The sequence below is a fragment of the Melanerpes formicivorus genome, unplaced genomic scaffold, assembly GCF_026170545.1.
Source record: "Melanerpes formicivorus ecotype bairdi unplaced genomic scaffold, bMelFor1.0.p_v2 SCAF_3, whole genome shotgun sequence".
Lineage (NCBI taxonomy): Eukaryota > Metazoa > Chordata > Aves > Piciformes > Picidae > Melanerpes > Melanerpes formicivorus.
Window position 1 is genome coordinate 23,865,660 of NW_027142355.1, and position 13,689 is coordinate 23,879,348.

The 13,689-nt window shown below is 42.8% G+C and overlaps 1 protein-coding gene across 4 annotated transcripts in view; it reads right to left on the reverse strand.

The window, feature by feature from the left end:
* Nucleotides 1-13,689, reverse strand: part of LOC137457138 (endonuclease domain-containing 1 protein-like) — a 215,835-nt gene that overhangs the window by 145,023 nt on the left and 57,123 nt on the right. The window lies entirely within an intron of this gene.

Genomic DNA, 13,689 nt, shown 5'->3' on the forward strand with positions numbered 1-13,689 from the left:
AATAACCAAGGACATACTGGAAAATGAAGTACAGGCACATCTCATCCATCAAGATTAGCACTGCTCTTGTTCCACTGCAATCAGTAAGCTGAGAGAGAGAGAGAGAGAGAGAGAGAGAGAGAGAGAGAGAGCGCGAGCGAGCGAGCGAGAAGAAAAGAGATGGAAAGATGAGGACACCAGTCAGAAAGAATCCTGATTCTGGTTACAGACACAAGGAAGTAACACAGTAACTAGTAAATGGAACCTGGATCTGTCAACCTGTCTAAATTCCCTTTCCAACAATCTAGAGAGCCATGCAATACTGATAAGGTGTGGTAACCACCACAGTCACCTGAGTGTAGTGTTCATGTCATGTCATACTGTTTTTTCCTAAATCAATAAAGTGTGGTCTTCTTAGTCATGCTATAGGAACAGGTGGAAAAATGTATCCATCAACTCAAAAAGTGTATGTATCAAGAACAGTGTGTCCAGCAGGTCCACGAGGTTCTCCTCCCTCTCTATCATGGTGAGACCACACCTGGAATACTGTATCCTGTTTTGTGCACTTCAACTCAGGAGAGACAACCATCTATTAGCTCTTCAAGAGAGCTATGAGGATTAAGGGACCTGAATATCTCTCCTATGAAGAAAGGCTGACAGACCTGGGGCTGTATAGTCTCGAGAAGGGATGCTAAGCGGGGATCTTACTATTGTCTATAAATATCTGAGGGGTGGGTGTTGAGATGAAGGGGACAGACTCTTTTCCGTTGTACCCAGTTACAGGACAGGAAACAGTGGATACAAGCCAGAACACATGAAGTTCCACCTCAGCATGAGGAAAACATTTACAGTGAGAGTAGCACAGCACTGGAGTAGGCTACCTGGAGAAACCGTGGAGTCTCCTTCTCTGGAGACTTTCAAAACCCACCTGGATGTGTTCCTATGCATCCTGCCCTAGGTGTTCCTGCTTTAGCAGGGGAGTTGGACTCAATCTCTAGAGGTCCCTTCCAGCGCCTAATATTCTATGATTCTATAAATGGTTTAAACACTGTCCATACTCTGATCTTAGCATGTGGCATCCATCTTCTACTATCAGGAATGCATTCAGGAAACAGAGGATCCCATCAATTTGTCACAGCTATGCACAAGAAGTGTTTCCTGAACCTTAACCAAATTAAGATTTAAAACCTCAACATTAAATAAAATACATCTAACTCCTTCAAAAGGAACACAGCTAAACTCCTAGCAACACAGCAACAGAGCTTCACAAAGCATGCTCTTCACTAATGACCTGGCCACTACTTTTGGTGTGCTTGCCTCTAAAATGCACAGCCAGTATTTGTGGTTAAAAAAAAGGAAAAACAGGACATAACTTCTCTCAAAAAGCTTTTGTGAAGGAAAAAAAAAGAAAACCGTCTAAAAAGGATGTATTTTTGAGATGTATTTTGGTCAATGTATTTTGGAGATGGGTGTGATTTTATGCTAGGTATGCCCCTTTAAAATTGCCAACTACATTTAATTCAGTGGCTGCTTCTTCCAAATTCCAAACTCCAGCAGAAAAATCTCACAATAGAATTCCTACAGCTGAGTATACTCCAGGGGAAAATGATTTCATTTAATTTATGCCATATTCATTTGCATGACAGTGTATCATTAGTATATACTCCAAAAAAATATTACACCAGAAGAAAATTCTGTTCTAACAGTTACAGTATCACAGTATAACTAAGGTTGGAAGAGACCTCGAGGATCATCGAGTCCAACCTATCAGCACAGACCCCATGACTAGACCATGGCTCCAAGTGCCACATCCAATATCCTCTTGAACGCCTCGAGGGACGGTGACTCAACCACCTCCCCGGGCAGCACATTCCAATGACAAATGACTCTCTCAGTGAAGAACCTTCTCCTCACCTCGAGCCTAAACTTCCCCTGGCACAGCTTGAGACTGTGTCCTCTTGTTCTGGTGCTGGTTGCCTGGGAGAAGAGACCAACCCCTTCCTGGCTACAACCACCCTTCAGGTAGTTGTAGAGGGCAATGAGGTCACCCCTGAGTTAGAGAAACTTGCATCTCATCCAGCTTGAAACTTAAAGCACAAAGCTGTTTTCTTTCTTTAAAAAAACCAAAACACCTCAGAGCTGTTAGCAGTCCAGAGAGCAATTCATTTGGCTACCATGTGATCATAAAAAACAACTCAAATGCAATTTATTGTGTAACAGGTACCTCCTGAGATAGCAAAAAGAAGAGCCACATGGACAACCTAGTGTAGACTAAAAATAACTGATGGAGCACAACTCACTGAACAACAAATCAAGTCCAAAGAGATCTTCTTACCTTACTGATTAGTAACAAGCAAGAGAAGATGAACAGAAACACACACTCTGCAACTCCATCACCAACCTTGTTGTCCTGGAAACAACTCTTCCACTAGAGAAGAAGTACTTGACTAAAACATCTTCTGCTACTACTTCTCCTCTTTCCCCTCCTCTTCTCTGCAGTGCTCTCAATCTTTAATGAATACCCAGTAAGAAATTTTTCACATGTAACAGCAGAGAAATTGGATTTCTTGTTCCAGAAGAAAATACCTTGCTCCATTTGAGTGTGTAGCACTTAGAGGAACATCAGGTTTGCATGAAGCCTTTGGAGGAGATTATAATTTTGTTGTTAAAATAGCCTAACTGAACCTTTCATTTCAAAAATACATAGTGCTGGTAAAAGGTAGCTGCTGATTTGAGAACAGCACGTTCTTCCAAGGGAGCAGAGTGAGACATCTCAGACTTGAGCTCATGGACACAAAAATGCACAGCAGTCTGTCAGAATGGCCCAGCCCTCACTCATACACAATGAAAAGCCTGAAAGAATGGAGTCCTTTATGTTAAAACACTTGCTGTATGACTTCCTTTCTTGGACACAAGTTATTCCCTGACCTGCTGTAAGCTTCCCCCTTCCACTGAACTCATCCAGAAACATGAGATTAAGGACACAGCTCAACCTTCACTATAATTCATGTTCCTAAATACTTTGCTGCTTCCCCAAACACCAGCAGAGAGATCAACCTGAGCACTGTGCCCACCCTTTTACTATAAGCTGAAAAGGTTAATGTCATCCCTGCCTGCAGGCAGCCACCTGCCTGCTGGAAAGCTTGTTGTATGCAGAACAAATGCAGAACATATGCAGGACAAATCACAGAATGAGAGGATGGTGGGGCCTGGAAGGGATCTCTGGAGATCACCCAGTCCTACCCCTCTGCTAAAGCACAGTCACCTACAGCAGGTTGCCCAGAATCACAATGGTCAAGTGGGTTTGGAAACTCTCCAGAGAAGGAGATTCTACAACCTCTCAGGGCAGCCTTTTTCAGTGCTCTGTCACTGGAAATGACTCCTGATGCTTCTGAAGGACAAACATAAACCAGCAGAAACAGAGAGTGAATTCAGTATGCCTTACTCAGGCACTGAAGTAGCCAAAGTATTTGGGGTGAGAGTCCTCTCTTGCAGCCGAGTATCTCTGTGGGTATGCACAAAGGTCATAAACCAGAAAAACTCTCCGTGTGCCTGGTTTTATGGTTAGTGTGCATGTTCAGAAAGGAACAGAACCTTCAAACCCTGTTCTTGGCAACGGGTACCACATTGCTGGCCACAAACAAATAAAAAACCAGTCTTAAGAGCAGAGTTCTGATTGTCTCTCATGCACAACAGCAAACCCTGCACACCAAGCTGGAAGAATCCATTTGGGATCAGAAATCTTAGTGGCTCCAGACTTTAGAGAAACAGCTACCAACACACAGACTAACCACAGCAGCACAGCTGCTACCCGTATGGTTAGGCAAGCTTTCCTAGCCTCAGAACAGGGCAGCCACATCCCAGATGTCCATCAGAAAACAGTCCCTGCATCACCTTAACCTCTGGATGACACCTAAGTGCTATCTGGGAGAGGGCTGGTCAGCACAGGATAAAATAATGCCACCAGCTAAACAAGATGAATTAATGTCCCAGTTCCCGTAGCCATCCACGCCATTCCCTTTGGAGTTTAAAATGGATCTTTTTGGAACAGTTCTCTCTGTTCTTCTACCAGAAAAGAAAACTTAATTTTAACTTTTGTATTGAATAACACCTGGGTTTAGAGATCATATTATCTAGGAAAGAGCAGGTTTGTTTCAGAGCAAGACCTTTCACTACACATTGATTTTGAGGGTTTTTGATTGTTTTGGATGGGGTTTTTGGTGGTGGTTGGGGGTTTTGTGTGGGTTTTTTTTCTTTTGCTAAACAGCCCATTTGTGTCAGATGCAGCAACTTGGTTCCATTCACTGCAATGAACATAAACATACTTAAACATCTGTATATCTTACTCTTTAGATTTTGAGGTTTTGATTAAGTTTTGCCCTCTGACCCTCTCAGCCACCCTGCCCATCCACACTATTTGACTTAAATGCCAGAGCCTATACTGCTCTGAGATGGGCAAATCAGCATACACTCCATTTTTAAATGACAACTGTTCATTACCAAAACCACTCCCCCAGAAACTCCAAAGGCTTTTTTGTTCCTTCCAAAGACCTGTGATTAAATGTGACTAAAATCAGTGGTTTATGCAGCATGGTATCTCCTATTTCTTATCACCCTGGTAAGAAGGCATTTCCCCTTTATTTCCTCTAACTTCCCAGGGACATATGTTTTCAAGCTACCTGCTACTCTTACTGATCCATCTTTTTCTACCTTAATATTGTAAGCTAACCTGAGCTAATAGGCTTTAAGATTAATTTTGAATTGTGTGTCCTTGTTTCTACTTTTCAAATTACTTATGAACATATTAACATGGTGCACAGTTCTCTACTTTTTATCTTTTCTGCTTCTATTCTAGATCCTTTATTAACTTCCAGGTCTCCATGTACTCTCTTACGCCTTCAAGTGTCTGCTCAAGAGAGCATATGCTTAGTGGGCAAAATTAGCTGAAATTCCAATTAATTACAATCTTAAGTTAAAATCATAGAATACTTTGGGTTGGAAGAGACCTTTGAAGGTCACCTAGTCCACCAGCCTGCAGTCAGCATCATGAACCATGTCCAACCTGACCTCAAACATTTCCAGGGATGGGGCATCTGCCACATCTATGTGCCAATGTTTCACTACCCACATCAGAAAAAACACCCCCTTCCTTAGATCTCTTCTTTACTTTACAACTATTGACTCTCATCACTACACTCCTCCTAATGAGTCCCTATTCATCTTTCTTATAGGCTCTCTTTAAGTACTGAAAGGCCACTGGAAGCTCTCCCTGGAACCTTCTCTTCTCCAGGCTGAACACCACATCCCTCTCAGCCTGGCCTCATAATAGAGGGGTTCCAGCCCTTGCATTATATTTGTGACCTCCTCTGGCCCCACTTCAACAAGTCCATGTCTCTCCTGTGCTGAGGACTCCAGAGCTGGACCCAGCACCGTAGCTGGGGTCTCAGCAGAGCAGAAGGGCAGAGTCCCCTCCTTCCACCTGCTGTCCACACTGCTGGGGAGGCAGCCCACCACACAGTCATCTCCTGGGCTGTCAGTGCACATTACCAGTTCACATCCAGCTTCTCACCAACCAGCAACCCTGAGTCATTCTCCTCAGACTCCTAATCCCTTCATCCTCCAGCTTGTACTGATACCAGGAATGTCCCTGACCCACATACAAGACCTTGCACTTGGCCTTGTTGAACACCTCATGAGGTTCACACAGGCCTGCTTCTCAAGCTTGTCCAGGTTGCTACCAACAAACTTCCACCACTAGCACACCTAATTTCTCAACTTCACACAAAACGCCATGAATATTTGCCAGCCAAACCTACAACAAGGACTAAAGTTCCTCATCTCCTCCACTAAGGACTCCATTCCCCAGACAGCATTTCCTGCAGAAGCTCAAAAATCATTGTGAATGTGTCATCATATAGGCAGTCAACCATCTACAAAAGTCTGTCTTAACATATTAAAAATTCAGAGGTTTTGATCATCCCATCCCTCATACCACACACAATAAAATTCAACTGCAGAGACAGAGAGGATGAAGATACTTGGAAATCTGGTACATGCATGTCACTAAGATTATGAGAATTGTGGTACCTTACAGTAGCAGCAGCAGCATTGTGTGTGTCACAAACACTGAATTTTGTCAAATATTACCAGTAAATATATACAATCCACCCCACACTGGCCCTAGAAATCCCCCATGCAGAATATCGATCTTTATATGCTGCACTTTCTGGTTTGGAACACAGTAGGTTTAGCAGAGATCTTGTAAGAGTGCTTAGATCCTTCCTCTGCTCTGGAATAGAGAACACTGTACCTCAGGATGCAAAAAGGTATTTGCTCTCCAGCTTTTGTTCTCATTTCAGGCAAACATTCCAAACCACAGCAACATTTTTGCTGTCTGCTATCACTGAATACTAGTTGCTACACAAATACAACAGAAAAAAACCGGAAGTAATGATTTTAAAAGAGCAACTTTTAATCTACAATTTTTAGTTTTCAGTAGAGCTGAGTGTTTGGGACCTGGGGACAGTCTGTTCAGTAGGGCCTGCTGTGACAGGACAAGGGGTGATCGCTCTGAACTACAAGAGGGGAAATTCAGACTAAAGATTAGGAAGAATTATTACTTTTTTTACACTGAGGGTGGTGAGATCCTGATATAGGTTGCCCACAAAAGTGGTAGATGGCCCATCCCTGGAAACCTTCACGGTGATGCTGGACAAGACACTGAGCAAGATGATGTAGCTGTCGGTGTTCCTGCTGCCTGAAGTTAAAGATCCCTTCCAACTCTAAGCATTCTATGATTCTGTGTTATCAGTGGGAAATCAAGGCATAGAGCAATATAATCACCACCATGACGCAGGGAGGGGGCAAAAAAAGAAAAAGAAAAAGATCCTCTACAACTTGTAGGCCAGGGTGAAAACACAGTAATGCAGTTCTACCTTCCATACAACCTAACCAAACCCTCTGACAATTATTAACGGTATAAGTAACTAAGGTTGGAAGAGACCTCGAGGATCATCGAGTCCAACCTGTCACCACAGACCTCATGACTAGACCATGGCACCAAGTGCCACATCCAATCTCCCCTTGAACACCTCCAGGGACGGTGACTCCACCACCTCCCTGGGCAGCACATTCCAATGACGAATGACTCGCTCAGTGAAGAACCTTCGCCTCACCTCGAGTCTAAACCTCCCCTGGCGCAGCTTGAGACTGTGTCCCCTTGTTCTGGTGCTGGTTGCCTGGGAGAAGAGACCAACCCCTTCCTGGCTACAACCACCTTTCAGGTAGTTGTAGAGGGCAATGAGTTCACCCCTGAGCCTCCTCTTCTCCAGGCTAAACAATCCCAGCTCCCTCAGCCTCTCCTCACAGGGCTTGTGTTCAAGACCTCTCCCCAGCCTTGTTGCCCTTCTCTGGACACGCTGAAATGTCTCGATGTCCTTCTTAAACTGAGGGGCCCAGAACTGGACACAGTACTATTTCTACTCTCAGCCAGTAACTCTACAGAATACCTAATCAAGTTGGTACAAATCTTGAAAAATACAAACACTAATTACTTGAGGCTATTTTTCATTTTACTAACTCACTGTACTGTCCATTACCACAGAAAATTAAACCACTCTTTTCTTTTTTTTTTTTTCTTTTTCCTGATGAGAGAGATATTTCCAGTGAAGTCAGTGGGGATTCAACAAGGCCAGGACCATCATATAAATAGAAATCAGAAAATAGTATTTCCCTAAGAAACCACTCAGGTTTATTGGATTAACAGGCACTTATACAAGTGACTCACACTGACACAGCCTATAGTAATCCAATCTATTTCTGATAGAAACAAATTCAAAGGAAACCTTAAATTTAGAAAATCACCTCTGTGGATTCTAATATGGTTGGGTTTAATTGTATGAAATCACATCAGCTCTTCTGTCTAAATGAGAGGACAAATAAATTGAAATTTTGAAGTTCAAGAGTTTTCTTATACCTTGAATGCAGTATGTAATTGAAAGTATTAGCTGTCACACAGAGCACTATTAGAGCAGGATAAAAGAGCCCTGCCCTGAGTGGCAGAGCTGTGGGGAATGCAGCAGTTCTCCTGTCCCACTGTCTTGCACACATTGTGCCCATGGGACTGGGAAGAGGGGGAAAATAAGAAAACCAAAAGCTGTTAAGCCACCTCAGTATACCTCCCTTAGGAAAATTAAGGTAGGTTGATCTTGAGCAACCTGGTCTAATGGAAGGTGTCTGGGCCCACGGCAGGGGGGTTAAACTAGGTATCATTAAGGCTCCTTCCAAACCAAACCAGTTTATGATTCTATGATGGCAATCACTGTAACTTCTGCCTGCACACTGATTTGGATATCCAATTTGACATCTATTTGAACTACAACTTGTCTCTAGGGCATGTTACTAACTCTCAATATACACTGAGGTGTCCTGGCAGACAGCTAATGGATTCTTTACTGAAATCCTGAAGGATGCATTCAGAGGTCTCACACCTCCCTTAAAACAGGGCAGCAAGCAGAGAGCTGGTGACTGGTATGAAGCTCGCTTTTATAAATACTGCCTCGCAGTAATTGAAGCATTTGTTCACTCATACAATGCCTCATGTCACAGACAACTGTAGTCCTTAAAAGATACGTAATAGTAAACATTCCATACAAAATGAAAGTTGCAAATACAAGCTAAAGTAACACTGACCAGTGTGGGGGCATGCACTAAGGACCTGGAATTAAGACTTATCTTTATCACCAAGTCCTGCACACCCTATCTGTCTGTATGGATATTTGAAAGCCATTCATCTTCTGCTACCCTTAAAGCACAGATGCTGATCCATATGCAGAGCCGTAAATCACTGAATATACAGATACAACTCATTTGTAAGAGCCAGCTGCCCCATGAGGACAGCAGAAGTTTAGCAAATAGAGACTTCAAGGCTGAAGTGATCAGAGAACTGCCATCCAGCTCTCACCTACCTGCATTAAGTTAGATCAAGGACAGCAGTACATACTAAGCACATCAAAAGCAAGAGGCTCATCCTTCGTATTTCAGGCATGCTTTCCTGCACCCATTCAACATCCATTCTTAAAAAATCTCCATTAATGGCTACTCTACAAACGCTAAAAGCAGCAAATTATAGCCTTGGGGTAACTAAATTAGAGTGATCTATGTTGAAGCTAAAATCAGAGCGAAAACTTACTTACACCACTATGAAGATACTCCCACAGAGAGCCCCTGAGCAGCATACAACTTTTAAAAGCTTAACACACTTTACATCTCCTGCGAATTTGGTCATGACCACCTTGGGCCTTGCATATGAACACTCAGAAAAACAGTTTAAAAAATTACCCACTAGTCAAAAATGTTGGTTGCATGGAACAGTTTTCATGTACTGCAACCCATGGAATTCCAGACAGAAAGGGATGCAGATCTTCGTGTGAAGGAGTATGGAAGAGATGACAACTGAAACGGCAAAGTGCAAGGGGCAAAGCATGACTAGGTCTGTTTGAAAGACAAGGTTAAAATAAACCATTTTCTGTGGCAATGATTGGATTTGCTAAGTGCGACCTCCCTGCCCTCCTGCAGTTTTCAGATTTGGGTTTTCAGAGAAATCTGAGCTTCTACATTACAGTAAAACACTCTAAAACTTTCAAATAGCTGGGATTTTGTGCTAGCCCTAATTCATAATCATTCTGGCCTTGCAACCGTGGTGTGAAATTCACTGAGCTAGACAGCAGGGAAGGGGTGGGTGTGAAGAATGGGGGTGGTGTTGCTTTTCTTTTATTATTATTGCACTTCTGGTGTTCAACCCTTCTATTCTATGAAATCCATATTCAGAAGCCTGTAAGGATAAAGAAGATGCTTTTACTTAACAGATATTTGGTCAGATTCTTACAGTACCTGTACTTTCACTTTGGTGACCAAAATATCTATTTCCAGCCTGTAGCCTTGTGGAAGATAAAAGGTTGCACTGTTCAGAAAAGCCTTTTGTAAGGCTCTCTATAATAATTTTGCTCTTTTCAAAACCCTTTAAAACACTTTTTCTTAATCCCTTCATAACCTACTGAGCAATGCTTTATAATGAAACCTATGAGGAAAATTGAAGAAAATTCCCTTAGCTCTCAATACTGTAATAAAATCAAACCTTAACTGAAGTTCTAGGAAAGGAACACCAGTTTGTCACAAACCTGTGGTGAGTTTTGACTGAAGCCCTCAACCCTACATCCCCATGCCTAATTTCACGCTTCACTTCCTATCTCAAATCAGTTCTAACAGTACGAAGGTTTTGCTCTGCAATTGCCAGATCTCAGTCAAACCCAACACTAAACGTAATTCTGAGTGGTGGAACTAATTACTGTGGAATAAAAAAGAGAAAAAAACCCAACACAACACACTGAGACAATCTACAAAATTTAGTCTCTCTTTAATATCTAAAAGGGCATCAGGGACAGTCCTTCACTTAAGACAAAAGCACGCAGTCATGTTTTATCGGTTCACGTGCTTTTGATACATTAGATTGTCGTCGCACGGCATGCAAATTCATAGAGAATCACAGAACCATTTAGGATGGAAAAGACCTTTAGGGTCATCAAGTCCAACTGCCAAGTCCCTCAGCACCACATCCACATGGCTTTCAAAACTGTCCAGACATGGTGACTCCACCTCTGCCATCAGCAGTCTATTTCATGGCTCGACAACCCATTCAGGGAAGATGTTTTTCCTAATATCCAACCTAAACCTGCCCTGATGCATCTTCAGGCCATTTCCTCTTGTCCTGTTACCCACTACTTGGGGAGGACAGATGGACATAACCTACCTACAACTGTTTTACAGCACAAGTACAGGAGAAACATACTGTGAAAGTCAAATTCATGCTCATTTCCTTATGGAACTATTGTTTTTTGTTGTTTTGCTGTTTTCCTTCAAATCTTCTACTCTTAACAATACTATAAAGGTCACTACACGCCCGCTCCTCCCCCCCCCCCCCCCCCAGGAACTATGAAAAGCAGCACAGGGCTGTGGGATGGATCATCTCCCAAGTTAACATGCTCCAAGGCACTCAACATCACTGTATTTCAGCCTCTAATATTTTCTTTAGACAGGTACAAGTCGTCTCTGAGAAAACATTATCTTGTGCGTGTCCCATTAAAAAGATTAATCTGTTCAACACTTGATGATTCACTCACCCACATGTTAAAAGTCCACACAAAAATGACTCATTCCATCCGTAAGAATAATCACCTGGGATACCAAAGGCCCCTCATCTTTTCCAGAGCTGATAACTGTTTTCTCTTTTTCACGCAAAGTGGATGGCAGACTTTCCTCTAGTGGCACGGGTGACATCAAGGAACAACAGACATGGGACTGGGGCCTGGTAAACTTATAAACAACTCCGAGAACAACAAAAACACTTAAGAAGTTTGCAAAGAACCAAAGCATTGGCAAAGGAAACAAAAACAGTCCACAGTGACCTGGTGGTTGAAGACAACAACTGATTTTAATCCTAACAAATCAAAGTCACTCGTGTTTGGAGAAGGAACACAGGCTACTCCTCCGTGACTTGGACATCTTCTACCCAGGAAAGGGCTCTGAAACAACTGTACTGCATCACTCTGGTACAGGCTGCCAGTGCAGGGCAAAGCCATGTTAAGGACTTGGCTAATGACATCATCTTTTGGTGTTTATGAAACAAATTAAGCTAAATTCTGAGCTAGAACTTCATGTCCAGTTCTGATACCCACACTGCAAAGACGCCAGAGTACTGGCAAGTATTCAAAGGGAGACATCAGCAAACAGTTGGTCTGGCTGGGATACAGACTTCACAATGCTAGGTCTAAGATCTTCTTTATTAAGGAGAAGAGTAGTGTGTGACCTTGGTTTGATAGGTATTTTGTGAATATGACAAACAACCCTGCAATCCTTGGAGAATAAAGGCGCAAGATACTGTACTTGGAAGTCAAAAAACCCGCAAATTTGAGAATAATGTGTCACAATTCAGCACCAGGATTGTTAAATATTTACCAGTGTTTGGTGTGAGAGAGAACTTTCAAACAGCACTTTAAGATGTGCTTCTGAAAAAAATTCTCTCCTCTTCTTATACACAAAACCAGAGCAGATTACAGGCTTGGTACCGAGACATGAATGTAAAAATCTATTAACAGCTACCTATGAAATCCCAGAAGTAGCACTGAAGTTATAATGTTTAGTTTCATTGTAGGCTGCCTGAAGATGAACTGTGCTCTTTTGACTCAAAAGAAACATTTTAAAGATAGTTTTCCCCTCAGTAAACTTATCTGCAAAAAATACAAACCTGGAAAATACCTAATCTACTATTTTTCTTTCAGCTCAGCACTTTGAAAAGTAACATGGAAGCTAAAGACAGAAAAGAAAGAAAAAGCAAGACCCTAATTTAGAGGAGAAATAGATGGTAACTTGAATAGTCTATTATTAGATGATGAGAATTTATGCCAAAAAAGCAATTAACACAAGTGAATAACGACAAGCTTGCTGCTGTCATGACGCAGCTCCCTCTTTCTAGCCCTATCATCCAAACACCTTTTATGACCATTCCTTCTGTCACTCCAGAACCTGAATCTTTTACTGGAGATAGTACTTGGAGGAAACAAAGTGAACAGCACACACAGTTCAGAACTTCAGTAAGAAGAGAACACTTTCAGAAATACATCATAGTATCATAGTATCATTCAGGGTTGGAAGGGACCACAAGGATCATCTAGTTCCAACCCCCCTGCCGTGGGCAGGGACACCCCACACTACATCAGCCTGGCCAGAGCCTCATCCAGCCTGGTCTTCCAGGGACGGGGCCTCGACTACCTCCCTGGACAACCCATTCCAGGGTTTCACCACTCTCATGGGGAAGAACCTCCTCCTCACATCCAGCCTGAATCTCCCCACCTCCAGCTTCATTCCATTCCCCCTAGTCCTATCACTACCTGAGATCCTGAGAAGTCCTTCCCCAGCCTTCCTGTAGGCCCCCTTCAGATACTGGAAGGCCACAATTAGGTCACCTCGGAGCCTTCTCTTCTGCAGACTGAACAGCCCCAACTCCTTCAGTCTGTCCTCATAGGAGAGGTGCTCCAGCCCTCTGATCATCCTTGTGGCCCTTCCCTGGACACGTTCCAGCACCTCCACATCCCTCTTGTAATAGGGGCTCCAGAACTGGACACAGTACTCCAGGTGGGGTCTCACCAGGGCTGAGTAGAGGGGGAGGATCACCTCCCTCGACCTGCTAGCCACACTTCTCCTGATACAGCCCAGGATCTACATCCTCTACCTTCTATGGCCGGTTGTGCCAGCATGCAGAGAGCCCAAGAGTAACATTTCGCATTGAGTGTACCAGGAGGAAAGGGGAACAAAAAGCACAAACCAGTCAACATCACAGCTGTGTCCTGACAAATGAGTAAAAAAATTACTACAGGAAAGGAAGATTTTTTTTTTTTGACATGCAAAATAAAGGATATAAATTCTGAACTCTGAAGCTCAGAAACAAGAAACTCAAATCTAAAAGCAAGCACTGGCAAATATTTGACCCTTGATCCACACTGAAAAATACTCTTGTAAAAACTGCGCAGTAAACAGGATGTCTAGTAGTGTTTATTGGGAACTCAAGTTCTTCAGGAGCTACAGCGAAAAATCATGGCTGGTAGCTACTCAATCTCTATTATTTATCATTTTGTACCTCATGCCAGGTCCTAAATC